The following is a 14,198-nucleotide window of genomic DNA, read 5'->3' on the forward strand; positions in this document are numbered from 1 at the left end:
GTGGTGGCGGGAGCCTCTCCCACCTCCTCAGCAGCGCTAAGAATGTCCGACTGCAGCTTAGGCCTGCTCCCTGCTGGCAAGTGGACATCCCCCGAGGTCTTCCAGGCTGCCAGAGGGATGTCTGACTGCCAGCTTAGGCCTGATCCCCCGGGGAGCGGGCCTAAGCCAGCAGGTGGACATCCCCCGAGGGGTCCCAGACTGCGAGAGGGCACAGGCCGGGCTGAGGCCCCGCCCCCCCTGAGTGCACAAATTTTTGTGCACCGGGCCTCTAGTATCCATTATATTCTTAGAAAGGCCCTCACAAACAGTTTTTCTTCTAGAGTTGGGTTAGACTGATAGACCTTCAGTTAAATAAGATATGACATTGTTGGCTTGCATTTATGGGTTGTGTTTTTTTGGGAAAATATATCCCTTCGAACACCAGAACCACTCTCAGTGCAATGACATTCCCATTCTATTAGAGACACACTGAAATTGAGACTAATGAAGAGTGCTATAGAGGATGTCTCCCATCTTATATTTGCTCTGGGGTGCATGCACGTTGAGTGAGATTGTTACTGTGTTCTTTCTCACTCTTTCTATTTTCTTTTCAGAGCACAATTGTTTAATTTACATAGTTAAAAGCGCAGGTTATATAATTTCATTTTTGTTACCTTTTAATTAACAGTGACCCTCTGAATCATATGTTTTTATTCCTAATTTTAAAATAATGAAACTGAAGTTAGAGAAGTCAAATAATTTAGATCCAGGATTGAGGTGGGAAATTGTGAATTTCAACCAAGTCTGTATGATTTAATAATGTATGTGCTTTAGGATGGTCAATAGAATTTTTCATCCCGTGACAACTCAAGTAGATGGCCCTGCTTGCCTGGAGATTGTGTTGGGAATTTTTAGGCTGTGTCTGATACAATCAGGACCTGTGTCCTGGTCAATTATCAGTATCTTCCATAGACACAGAATGGAAGAGTGGTGAAACCAGGTCCAAATCTCTGTTTATTCCACTTGCCTTCTGAGTATATGCAGTGGGAGTACATATGGTAAAGTGCTTTGTAAGCCTAATAACTATCTATAATTACATTATTCTTACCATTACTCAAATGTTCACCCAATGATCTTAACAAGCAATAGAAATGGTTAAAAAGTGTGGGTGATTGGAAAGTAAGTACTAGTAAAATAATGGAAATTAATCTATAAAGAATTTGTACATTTCTAAAATGGAAATTTGATGATGGCAGACCCGGCCTACAAGCCCCTCCAAAAACCTTCAATGGCTTGTCATTGCTCTATGATCTTAGAATTACCTGGGGTTTATGATTTTTTTTTTTGTTTTAAAATATATTTTTATTGATTTCAGGGAGGAAGGGAGAGGAAAAGAGAGAAACATCAATGATGACAGAGAATCATCAATTGGCTGCCTCCTGCATGCCCCCTACTGGGGATCAAGCCCGCAACACAGGCATGTGCTCTGACTGAGAATAGAACTGTGACCTCCAGGTCAATGGGTCGATGCTCAACCACTGAGCCACACTGGCTGGGCTGGGATATATCATTTACAAAACAGAAATGTGTGATTGGGCTCCTGCTTAACTCTCCTATCTCACCTTTTGCCACTCTCCCTTATTCTTTCCTCCACCCCAGCCTTTGTCCTCCATTCTAGAAGCTATATTAAACTTCTCTCAGATTCTCCCCCTGGAGTCTTCCCATTGTAGCTTCCAGCCTATATATCACTTCAGTCCAGAAGCCTTCTCACTGCTGTCCTGAGAGCAACTGTCTGAGATAGTTTGTCTTTCCACATGATCCTATCCAACCTGTAGTAACTGCCATTGTGCTAATCACATTGTGGTGAAATTGCCTCTTTACTTATCCATATTCTATACTAGTTTGTAAGTTGTGCTGAGAGTAGGGACTGTATGTGCCTTTCCACCATTGCATTCTTAGCACCAACTAGGTCCTTGCACAGAGCAGACTTGCAAAATATCTCTGTCAGATGAATTAATAGACTAATGATATTTTTTATTTTGTGAGTTTTCAACAAAAATGCTCACAGTAGGAGGTGACATTTTTTTTTTAAAAAAAATAGAATTTATAGAAGGAACTACTTTTAGCTTTAAAGATTGTATTTTAATACATGCATGCTTAAATAAGTTGTGTAGGACATTCATTTCTTATTGTGTGCTGAGTTAACATGCAAATTTCCATCATCAGTTGAACAGTTCTATGTGATGGTTTTTTTGTTACTATTATGGAAGACACCCATGGCTTTCTCAGACACCCCATCTGCCCCTCCAGTGTGGTCTAATTATTCTGAGAAGCCAAGATGTGTTAGAGTTGAGCTTGATTACTCTAATGGCGCACAATGTTTTTACAAACCTCCCTATTCCTGAATAATTATCATTATCATATGTATGTGTTTAGCCAAAAGCTTAATTGAAAAATTCCAGAATGAAACAGTGCTACACACAAAAAACCACATTCCAGTCATTTTCTTGAAGAAAAAAAAATCAAAGTGCTGCTAAATACATGCATAAGGTTAAATCATCAAATCATGCAGAGGGGCTTATGATGAAAGCATATTCCCAGCCCACCTCTCCTAACCGTGGTCCTATGGAGACAACCATTTTAACTCTTCCAGCTGTTTTTCTTGGTGGGTATCTTTGTCTCTAAAGAATATACTTACATCACCAGTTCTTGATTCATCCATTTTAGACATTTTCTATTCATTTTCAGCTATTATAAATGACGGTTTATTTCACAGGGCATGTACTTAGAGATATTTTAAATTTCTTTTCCATTCCCGAGTTGCCTTTATTTCATCCATGCAGGACTGAGGTCCATGTTGCTTGCATTGTAAGATGAGCCTGTTATGCCCAGGTAGTACCTGCTCTGACTATTAAGGACTTGCTATACTGACAATTCCATATATGCAGATGCCTCTTTCTTGGTTAAGGTTTTTGTTTGCTGATCTTAGAGTCTTTTATGTTGGAGGCTTTCATTGGAGCATATATGAGAACAAGATCATAAATCCTATCTGTGATGAGGCCTCTGTGTTTGTAGTGGTCTCAATGATTGAGAGACTTCACTTAGGATGATCAGGTAGGAAGCCACTCTCTAGACATTTAACTGGTGAACCTCTGAATGTCAGATAGTGGAAGTTTTGGGGTGTCCAATTATTTTTTACAAAAGAACCTCTGCAATTTTACTGGGGAGTGCGTGTCAGGCCACCACATGGCTGCTACATGAGAGTGGTGGGGAGAGGAGCAAGATTCAGCCCCATGTCTTATTGCTATCCTTTGCTGTGGTAGGCTGTAATAGAAGTACAAAGGATCATTTGCTCCAGCTTGGCTGCTGTTTCCCGCCCCACTCCTCACCATGTACATTCCAGTTCTTGGCTTCCTGTATTTGGCTTCATCAGTTACCTCCACTTCCTATTTTTGTGTGTTTAGTAAAATATACATAACATAAAATCTACAATTTTCACCATTTTTATGTATACAGTTTGGTGGCATTAACTATAGTCACATTGTTGTGCAACCATCACCACCATCCACCTCCAGAAATTTTTCATCTACTCAAACTGAAACTCTGAGCCCATTCTCCCCTCCCCGCAGCTTCTGAAAATCATCATTCTTCTTTCTGTCTCTGTGAATTTGACTACTCTAGATACATCATGTAAGTGAAATCAGACAATATTTTCTTTGTGTCCACTCTCTACTTCACAACTTTAATAAGCCTGTTGAAATTTCTTATCTTCACCCCAGACTTTTATCTCTTGATTTCTGTTGAAATGCCCATCTCTTGTTGTGGATTTGCACTTTTACCGTCTCTACTATTATTTTAGCAGGGGTAGGACTTGGAGATAAAAGTCTGGGGTTAAGTAGCCATTTTTAACGAGGAGTTCATTCATTTTTTTAAATGTACTTTTTAACTGATTTCAGAGAGGAAGGGAGAGGAAGAGAGAAATAGAAATATTAATGATGAGAGAGAATCATTGATAGGCTGCCCCCTGCACACCCCACACTGGGGATTGAGCCTGCAACCCGGGCAAGTGCCCTGACCAGGACTCAAACCATGACCTCCTGGTTCAAAGGGTAATGCTCAACCACTAAGCCATGCTGGCTGAGTGGAATTCACTCATTTTGAAAAAGGAATATACCAACTAAAGGATAAATATGTAAGATTCCAGTTACATGAGTTATCTAAAATAGTCAAATTCATAGATACAGGAAGTAGAATGGTGGTTACCAGGGGCTGTGGGTAGGGAGTCATGGGGTACTTTACTGTTTCAAGGGTATGGAATTTTAGTTTGGGATGATAAAAAAGTTCTAGAGGTGGGATGATGGTGATGGTTATACAATAAAGTGAGTACACTTACAAACACTTTTAAGTTTTTTAAAATTGTACACTTAAAAAGGTAAAAGTGGTAAATTTTATGTTATGTATATTTTATCACAATAAAAACTGCTTTTTAAAGAAGGGGAATATTTAAGATTTCTAACTTCACTATATATAATTTTACTATAATCAAGTGTCTGAGAAAAAGTCACTACTTCAAAATGCTATGGATGATGGGAATTTAATTCTGGGAATGACAGTATCTTGTATTGGATCTACTTACCTGCTGATAACAATGATTAACCCTGTACAAAAAATATTAAATGCTGTTGCTTGAAGGCAATGGTAAGCAATCTAAAGTAGGTAGGAATTAAAGAGTATATGAGTCTTATAAGAAGGGAAGGAAACTGGGTTAGCTCTATTTTACCAGGCTTTCCCTCTGAGGGCACTTCCAGTTGTAAAATATTTATATAAATTCCCCTCAAATCCATTGCAAGACCTCAGGTAACTCAGCTGAAAGTTTTAACTCGAATTTTAAGCAGAAATTTCAGTACTAGTTTGAAGTTCTGACAAACAAGAGGGGTTTGGTGAACAAGAGCTTTTTATTGAAACTCCAAACGGCCATGCCTCAAAAGTAAGTACAGGGTTAAGGGCTATTAGAAATAAAAAACACCCATGAACAGATTTAATAACAAACTGGAACTGTAGAATACAGGAGAGTCAACTTGAAGAAAGGTCAGTAGAAATTATTCAAATAAAGTATAGGGAGAAATGATTGAAAAAGATAAACATTCTCAGTGACCTATGGGACATTATCAAGTGTGCGTATTTGGAGTCCCAAAAGGGGAGGAGAAAAAGAATAGGACAGAAAAAATATTTCATGACTATCCTCTAAGTACCAATTTGTGATTCTTAATCCCTTAACCTTTTTCAACCACCCCTCTAACCCCCTCCCACCTGGAAACTGTTAAATGCTATATGTATCTACGAGTCTGTTTCTGTTCTGCTATTCATTTATGTTGTGTGTTTTTTAGATTCTACATATAAGTGAAATCATATGGCATTTGTCTTTCTCTGTCTGACTTATTTCACTCAGTATAATACCCTCTAGGTCCATTTAGATGGCAAGATTTCATTCTTTTTATTGGCTGAGTCATATTTCGTTGAATATATGCACTACTTCTTCATTATCTATTCATCTATTGATGGACACATAAGTTGTTTCCATATCTTGGCTATCCTATATAATAAAAGAGAAACATGCAAATTAACCATCCCTCTGCTACACCCAAGCCACGCCTAACAGCCACACCCACCAGCCAATCAGGAGCGAGTATGCAAATTAACCCAACTAAGATGGCAGCGGCCACAGAGCTGGAGGGAGCAGGAGGCTTGGGTTGCCCCTGGCAATGGAGGAAGCCAAGCTTCCCACCTGCCCTGGCCGCCTTGGTATCTGCTCAAGGCTACAAATTGGGCTCTGCTCAAGGCTACAATTATAGAAGATAAATCCCAGCCCTAACCGGTTTGGCTCAGTGGATAGAGCGTCAGCCTGAGGACTCAAGGGTCCCAGGTTCGATTCCGGTCAAGGGCATGTACCTTGGTTGTGAGCACATCCCCAGTAGGGAGTGTGCAGGAGGCAGCTGATCAATGTTTCTCTCTCATTGATGTTTCTAACTCTCTATCCCTCTCCCTTCCTCTCTATAAAAAATCAATAAAATATATTTTAAAAAAAGAAGATAAATCCCAGAAAAAGAAAAAAGAAAAAAGGAGAGGCTGGGAGCTTGGGTGGCCGGAGGGCGTGGCCAGCCTGAAAACGGCCATTAGCCCCTCAGTCAGGCTGGCCAGGCACCCCAGTGGGGACCCCCACTCTGATCTGGGAGACCCTTCAGGGCAAACCAGTCGGCCCCCACCCGTGCACCAGGCCTCTATCCTATATAATAAAAGGTTAATATGCAAATTGACTCTAACAGCAGAACAACTGGGAATGACTGGTCACTATGACACACACTGACCAGGGAGCAGATGCTCAATGCAGGAGCTGCCCCCTGGTGGTTAGTGCACCCCCACAGGGGGAGCTCTGCTCAGCCACAAGCCAGGCTGACGGCTGCCAGCAAAGTGGTGGTGGCGGGAGCCTCTCCCGCCTCCTCAGCAGCGCTAAGGATGTCCGACTGCAGCTTAGGCCTGCTCCCCGCTGGCAAGTGGACATACCCCGAGAGCTCCTGGGCTGCCAGAGGGATGTCTGACTGCCAGCTTAGGCCCCCTCCCCGGTAAGCCAGCAGGTGGACATCCCCCGAGGGGTCCCAGACTGCAAGAGGGCACAGGCCAGGCTGAGGGACCCCCCCGAATGCATAAATTTTTGTGCACCAGGCCTCTACTTGTAAATAATGCTGAAATGAACATATGAATGTATATATCTTCGGTTTAGTGTTTTAGGGTTCTTCAGACAAATACTCAGAAGTGAAATTGCTGGGTCCTTCTTTGTCTCTTGTTATAGCCTTTTTTTTTAAAAAAAAATTAATTGTTGAGATTGTTACAGATGTCCCTCTTTTTTCCTCCCATAGCTCCTCTCCACCCAGTTCCCACCCCACCACAGGCCCTCGCCACCCTATTGTCTGTGTCCATATATAGCCTTTTTTTTTTAAATTAAAAGGTACTTTATTTTTTTAAAATATATTTTATTGATTTTTTACAGAGAGGAAGGGAGAGAGATAGAGAGTTAGAAACATCGATGAGAGAGAAACATCGATCAGCCGCCTCCTGCACATCTCCTACTGGGGATGTGCCCGCAACCCAGGTACATGCCCTTGACCGGAATCGAACCTGGGACCTTTCAGTCCGCAGGCCGACGCTCTATCCACTGAGCCAAACCGGTTTCGGCGCCTTTTTTTTTTTTAAGTCTGTTTTGTCTGGTATAAGTATTGTTACCCCAGCTTTCCTTTGTTTCAATTTTCATAAAATATCTTTTTCATTCCCTTACTTTCAGTCTTTTGATTGGAAATGGGTATCTCGTAGACAGCATATCTAATGACCTTTTTTGTTATCCATTCAGCCACCTCAGATGGCCAATATATTTTTTTATTGGAGCATTTAATCCATTTGCATTTAAGTTAATTGTTGATAGATATGCATTTATTGCTATTTTATTATTCATATTTTAATTTTTTCTTCCTCTTAATAAAGACCCTTTAATATTTCCTGTAATTCTGTATTGATGGTGATGAACTCCTTTAGCTTTCTCTAGTCTGGGAAGCCCTTTTTTGTTGGTGTTGTTAATCCTCACCCAAGGATATTTTTCCATTGGTTTTTTAGAGAGAGTGGAAAGGAGGGAGGGAGAGGGAAGGAGAGAGAGAGAGAGAGAAAGAGAGAGAGAGAGAGAGAGAGAGAGAGAGAGAGAGAGAACTGAGAGAGATACATTGATTAGTTGTCTCCCACACCCCCCTCACCCCAACTGGACTGGAGATCAAACCTGCAACCCAGGCACATGCCCTTGGCCAGGAATTGAACTCATGACACTTTGGGGTGTGTGTGTGGGGATTGGGGTGGGGGCATGATGCTTTAACCACTGAGCAACACTGGCCAGGGCTGGGAAGCTCCTTAGACCTTTGATTCTAAATAATAGCTTTGATTTAGAAAAATGGGGGCAGAGTAGGAGGATGCTGCACGGACATGCTCTCAGGAACAAGGTGGAATTACAGCTGAAATATGAAAGGCTTCCTGAATAATCAATGGAAAACTCACAGGAGAGAACTCTGATACCCAAGGACTGAAGGTGGAGACAGCATAGAGACTGGTAGGAGGGGTGGAGGCATGAAAGGGCTGGCCGGGCACCCACAGACAGCAACTGAAGCCCCAGAGAGATATCTCAACTGTTGGGGGAGGGGTGCCACTGAGAACTCTGGGATCTAATGCCGAAGCTGAGCTCCCCAGCAGAGAGCACCAAACTGAGGAGGGTATCCCCATAACATTTAGCTGTGAAAAGCAGTGGGGTGCTGTCTGCCAGGGAGTGGCAGCTGAAAGTTCAGGCACCCTCTTAAAGGGCCATGCACAAAAATTCCCTGTGGAGCCACCCACCTTGTGTTCTGGCAGAGAGAGGGTGAAGTGGACTGGAGCTGTGAGAGCAGAACCAAGGACTGGGGATTTGGGGGGATAGAGCTCAGAAGGCAGACACCCCAATTTTCCTGGGCTGAGTCATTCCCTCACACAGTGGAGGACATCTTTCCCACATAGACATCTGCCTTGCCTGGGGGGAGGACAGTTGGCACACCGTGTTGGAAAACACCTTGCCCTGAGGCCACTTAAGAGATTAAAAGTAACAATTAGCTTCCAGGCAGAAGCAACTGCCCCACCCTGTTGAAAAAAACTCTCGCCACATTGAGGACAATTGCCTGGGGGCAATTCAAGTCAGAATCGTATTAGTCTGTAGACAGAGGTGGTCTCCGGAGGCTTTGAGTCTTTGCCTGATTCAATTAGTCAGAAACAGCCTTTAACACTGTACTGCACTAGAGACTGAGAGGTATAGAGGATCTACCTAATACAGTCACAAACCCAAACAGACAACCGAAATGAAGAAACAAAGAAACAACCCCCAAATGCAAGAACTAGTGAATTCTCCAGAAGAAGAGATAAGAAATTTATCTGAAACAGAGTTCAGAGTAATGATGTTAAAAATGCTCAACAGTATGAAAAAAGATATAGTAACTATGAAAAAAGAACAGCCTGAGATAAAGAATGACATAACACAAATAAAGAATACATTGGAAGGAATACACAGCAGATTAGGGGAAGCTGAGGATCGAATCAGTGAATTAGACCGAGTTGAAAATATCACTCCATTAGAGACCCCCCCCCCCAAAAAAAAAACAATTAAAAAACAGGAGGCCAGCTTAAGGGAGCTGTGGGACAATGTGAAACATAACAATATTAGAATAAGGCATGCCTGAAGAGGCAGAAAGGGAGAAAGGAATAGAGAAGGTGTTTGAAGAAATAATGGTAGAAAACTTCCCTAACCTGAGAAAGGAAAAAGTCACACAAGTTCAGGAAGCACAGAGAACCCCAAACAAGAAGAACCCAAATAGACCCATGCCCAGACACATCATAATTAAAATGCCAAAAATTAAAGACAAAGAGAAAATCTTAAAGGCAGCAAGAGAAAAGAAAACTGTTATCTACAAAGGAGTTCCCATAAGGCTGCCACCAGATTTCTCATCAGAAACTCTACAGGCCAGAAGAGAATGGCATGAAGTACTCAAGGTAATGGAAAGCAAGGATCTAAGACCAAGATTACTATAACCAGCAAGGTTATCTATCATTCAAAATAGATGGTCAAATAAAGAGCTTCCCAGACCAAAAAAAAAAAAAAAAAGGCTAAAGGAGTGCATCACCACCAAGCCAGCATTAAAAGAAATGCTAAAGGGATTGCTGTAAGGGATTGCTGAGAAGAGAAGGAAGAGAAACCTAGCCATACAGAATTAAAATGGCTATAAATAAGTACCTCTCAATAATAACCCTAAATGTAAATGGATTAAATGCTCAAATCAAAAGGTGTAGGGTAGCTGAATGGATACAAAAACATGACCCAACTATATGCTGTCTACAAGAGACCTACCTCAAAACAAAAGACACACACAGGATGAAAGTGAAAGGATAGAAAAAATTTTTCCAAGCAAATGGAAAAGAAATAAAAAGCTGGAGTAGCAATACTCATACCCAACAAAATTGACTTTAAAAGCATCATACTAAGTGAAATAACCCAGTTGGAGAAAGATAAATATCATATGATCTCACTCATTTGTGGAATATAATGAACAACATAAACTGATGAACAAAAATAGAGCCAGAGCGAAAAAATATATACTAGAATATAATAGAAGTACTCCTGTTATTTGAAGATTTTTAATATTTCTTAACAACTTTTGTGATATCATACTATGTTAGTACAGTTTTGGCAATATTACTATACTTAAAATCCTTTTATTCTTGAAATATTGTTTATTGCATGTAATGTTATTATATGTAAGATCATTTTTTTGAATAATTGGTGTTTATTGAATGTAACATATTTAAAATCATTTTTCTTGAGAAAAAAATAAATAATAACTTTGCTTGGTAGAGTTATCTTGGTTGTAGATCCTTGCTTTCTATTACTTTAAATATTTTATGCCAGTTCCTTCTGGCCTGCAAAGTTCCTGTTGAGAAATCAGCTGAGAGTCTTATAGGTGCTTCCTTATAGGCAACTAACTGCTTTTCTCTTGCTGTTTTTAAGATTCTTTGTCTTTGATTTTGGGCATTTTAATTATAATGTGTCTTGGTGTGGGCCTCTTTGGGTTCATCTTATTTGGAACTCTCTGCACTTCCTGGACTTGTGTGTTTATTTTCTTTACCAAGTTAGGTAAGTTTTCATCATTATTTTTTCAAATAGATTTTCAATTTCTTGCTCTTTCTCTTATCTTCTGGTACCTCCATGATGCAGATGCTAGTATTCTTAAAGTTGTTCCACAGGTATTTTAAACTATCTTCATTTTTTTGGATTCTCTTCTCTTCTCTTCTCTTCTCTTCTCTTCTCTTCTCTTCTCTTCTCTTCTCTTCTCTTCTCTTCTCTTCTCTTCTCTTCTCTTCTCTTCTCTTCTCTTCTCTTCTCTTCTCTTCTCTTCTCTTCTCTTCTCTTCTCTTCTCTTCTCTTCTCTTCTCTTCTCTTCTCTTCTCTTCTCTTCTCTTCTCTTCTCTTCTCTTCTCTTCTCTTCTCTTCTCTTCTCTCCTCTCCTCTCCTCTTCTCTTCTTTTCTCTTCTCTTTTATGTTCTGTTCTGTTCTGTTCTGTTCTGATTGGGTATTTTCTGCTTCCTTCTCTTCCTCTGATTCACCTATTCTACTTTTGACTCCCTGTATTAATTCTTCAGTTCAGTTACAGTATTCTTCATTTTGACTGGTTCTTTTTTATGTTTTCTATTTCTATTTTTATGTTTCCTATCTTTTTGTTGAAGTTTTCACTAAGTTCCTCTACCCTTCTCCTAAGTTTACTCAGCATCCTTATAACCAGCGTTTTGAACTCTGCATGTGTAGATTGCTTGTCTCCATTTTATTTAGTTCTTTTTTCTGGAATTTTGTTTTGTTCTTTCACTTGGGACATGCTTCTTTGTCTCTTCATTTTGGCTGCCTCCTTGTGATTGTTTCTATATATTAGGTAGAGCTGCTACATCTCCTGGTCTTGGTTGAGTGGCCTTATGTAGTAGATGTCCTGTAGGCCCCAGTGGCACAGCCTCCCCAGTTACTTGAGCTGAATGTTCCAGTGTGCCCCTCACCCCCATTTGAACTGTGTGCACCCTTCTGTTGTAGATGAGCCTTGATTGCTGTTGATATAAAACAGGAGGGATTTATCCCCATCTGATTGGCTGCAAAGACTAGCTGCTACCACTGTGGAGAATCTACTGTGCAGGGGCCACACCCACAGTTCAGCTAGATTTCAGTCAGTTTGCTTCAGCGGGGCTCTGGTGCTTGCTTAGTTGTCCTTTGAGTTTGTTGCTTGTGGAGGTGACAGAGTGGTGCTTTAGTGTGGTCTGAAGTTGTCCACTGTGTGTGCTAGCCATGAGGCTTTCTGGGAGGTACAGGCCAAGATCAGCTGCCACCTGTGTCCTGCCTGGGGGCCACCCAGTGTGAGCTGCAAAGTGATCCTCAGATGGCTGCTACTTGTGCTGGGCTTAGAGGTGCCCAGGGGAGGCCAAGGTGTTCACCAAGGCCAGCTATGGCTAGTGCTAGGTCTGGGCCGTTTAGCAAGAGGCATGGGGAATACTGAGGCCACATGCTGCTTGTTTGAGAGATTTCAGAAAAGTCCACAGAAAGGTCCAAGATAGGCCATTTGTATGGAAAAGCCACTGGAAACAGCTTGAGTGAGTGGGGTCTCAGGGAATCACCAGGGTGGGGGAACAATGTTAGCTAGGTTGATGGAGATTCAGAATGGAGCTTGCCTGCTGGCTCAGTGGGGGAAGGGTTCAGCAAAGGAACAGTTGTCTCTGCCAGCACTCTGTCTGGGAGAAAGCTGCCCCCCACCCCCCCCCCCCCCCCCCCCCCCCCCCCCCCCCCCGCCACCCCTTCTAGCTGCTGCCCCAGTGCTGGAGCTCAGAGCAAGTGAGTCCACGTTAATCTATGTGTGGGCCTTTTCAGAGGAACTGCCTGCAACTCTAGCAAACCTCTGTCTCACTCAGCCATACTCTTCACTGGTTTCCACAGCCAGAAGTTATGGGGACTTCTCTTTCCAGCTCTGGAACCCTCACCTCGGGGGTCTGATGTGGGACTGGAACCCCTGACTCCTCAGAGGGGAACTCCACAGCTGAGCTATGCCTCCCAATTAAAAAATATGTTTTTACTGATTTTTAGAGAGAGGAAGGGAGAGGGAGAAGGGAGAGAGAGATAGAAACATCAATGAGAGAGACATCGATTGGCTGCCTCCTGCATGCCCCCTTCTGGGGGTTGAGCCCACAACCTGAACATGTGCCCTGACCAGAAAATGAACCAGAAACCTTTTGGTGCATGGATAAAAGCTCAACCACTGAGCCACACCAGCCAGGGCTTTTTACCAATTTTTAGCCACCATACATATGTGTGGGACCAGTACTCATCTCTGACCCTCCTACCAGTCTCCTTGTGGCTTCTTCTTTAGATACTTTGTTATAGGACTTCTTTTCAGCTAGATTTCAGTCAGTTCTGAATGATGGTTGATCTGTAGTTTAGCTGTAATTAAAAAGAACATTCTTATTTATTTTTAGTGAGAGAGGAAAGGAGAAGGAGAAAGAGAAACATGGATGCAAAAGTGGAACATTGATCAGCTACCTTCTACATGCACTCCACCAGGGACTGAGTCTGCAACACAGGCATGTGCCAGGACCAGGAATCAAACCAGCAGCCTCCCTGTGCACTGGACAACTCCCAACCAACTAAGCCACACTGGCCAGGGCTAGTTGTAATTTTGATGTGGTTGTGGGAGAATGCAAGTACTGTGTTGACCTATTCTGCCATCTTCCAAAATTTCTCTTCTTGCTCTACCTCAAATCTTGACTAATTATGTGGTCTGATGGTTGACCTGAATTATTGAGATATAAATAAGTAAATTGTGATAATAGGGATAACTATTGGCAAATAAAAGTGAAAGAGTAAGTCAATATATTATTATAAAACACTCATAAAAAATTGCCTTTTTCTAGAGATTCAAAGCATTATAAGAAGTATTACAATGGAACAACTTTCAGAGTATATTTATAGAAAATAATTTTAGGACAAAAATAAAAACATTGAGGAAAAGAATGAAAAGAACAGTAAATTATGTTGCTATATTATAGTAGTTATGTGAATTACACAGCAATAATTCTTAAATTTGGGTGTTATTGGATGTCTTAATAAAATTATTACATTATTCCAGAAACACCAATCAGAAAGGATATATGCACCCCTATGTTCATAGCAGCACAATTTACAATAGCTAAGATTTGGGAACAGCCTAAGTGCCCATCAGCAGATGAGTGGATTAAAAAACTGTGGTACATCTACACAATGGAATACTATGCCGCTATAAAAAAGAAGGAACTTTTACCATTTGCAACAGCATGGATGAAACTGGAGAGCATTATGCTAAATGAAATAAGCCAGTTGGAGAAAGATAAATATCACATGATCTCACTCATATGTGGCATATAATGATCAACATTATTTGATGAACAAGAATAGATCGATCTAGAGACAAATGGTAGAGGAGGGGTGGTTAGAGAGCAACCAAAGGACTTGTATGCATGCAAGACACAGACACTGGGGCGGTGGGGGCTTGCCCAGGGTAGGAATGGCTGGCGGGAGGGTGTCAATTGGGGAAAAAGGAGACATATGT

This window comes from Myotis brandtii, unplaced genomic scaffold (assembly GCF_000412655.1).
Source record: "Myotis brandtii unplaced genomic scaffold, ASM41265v1 scaffold165, whole genome shotgun sequence".
Taxonomy (NCBI): domain Eukaryota; kingdom Metazoa; phylum Chordata; class Mammalia; order Chiroptera; family Vespertilionidae; genus Myotis; species Myotis brandtii.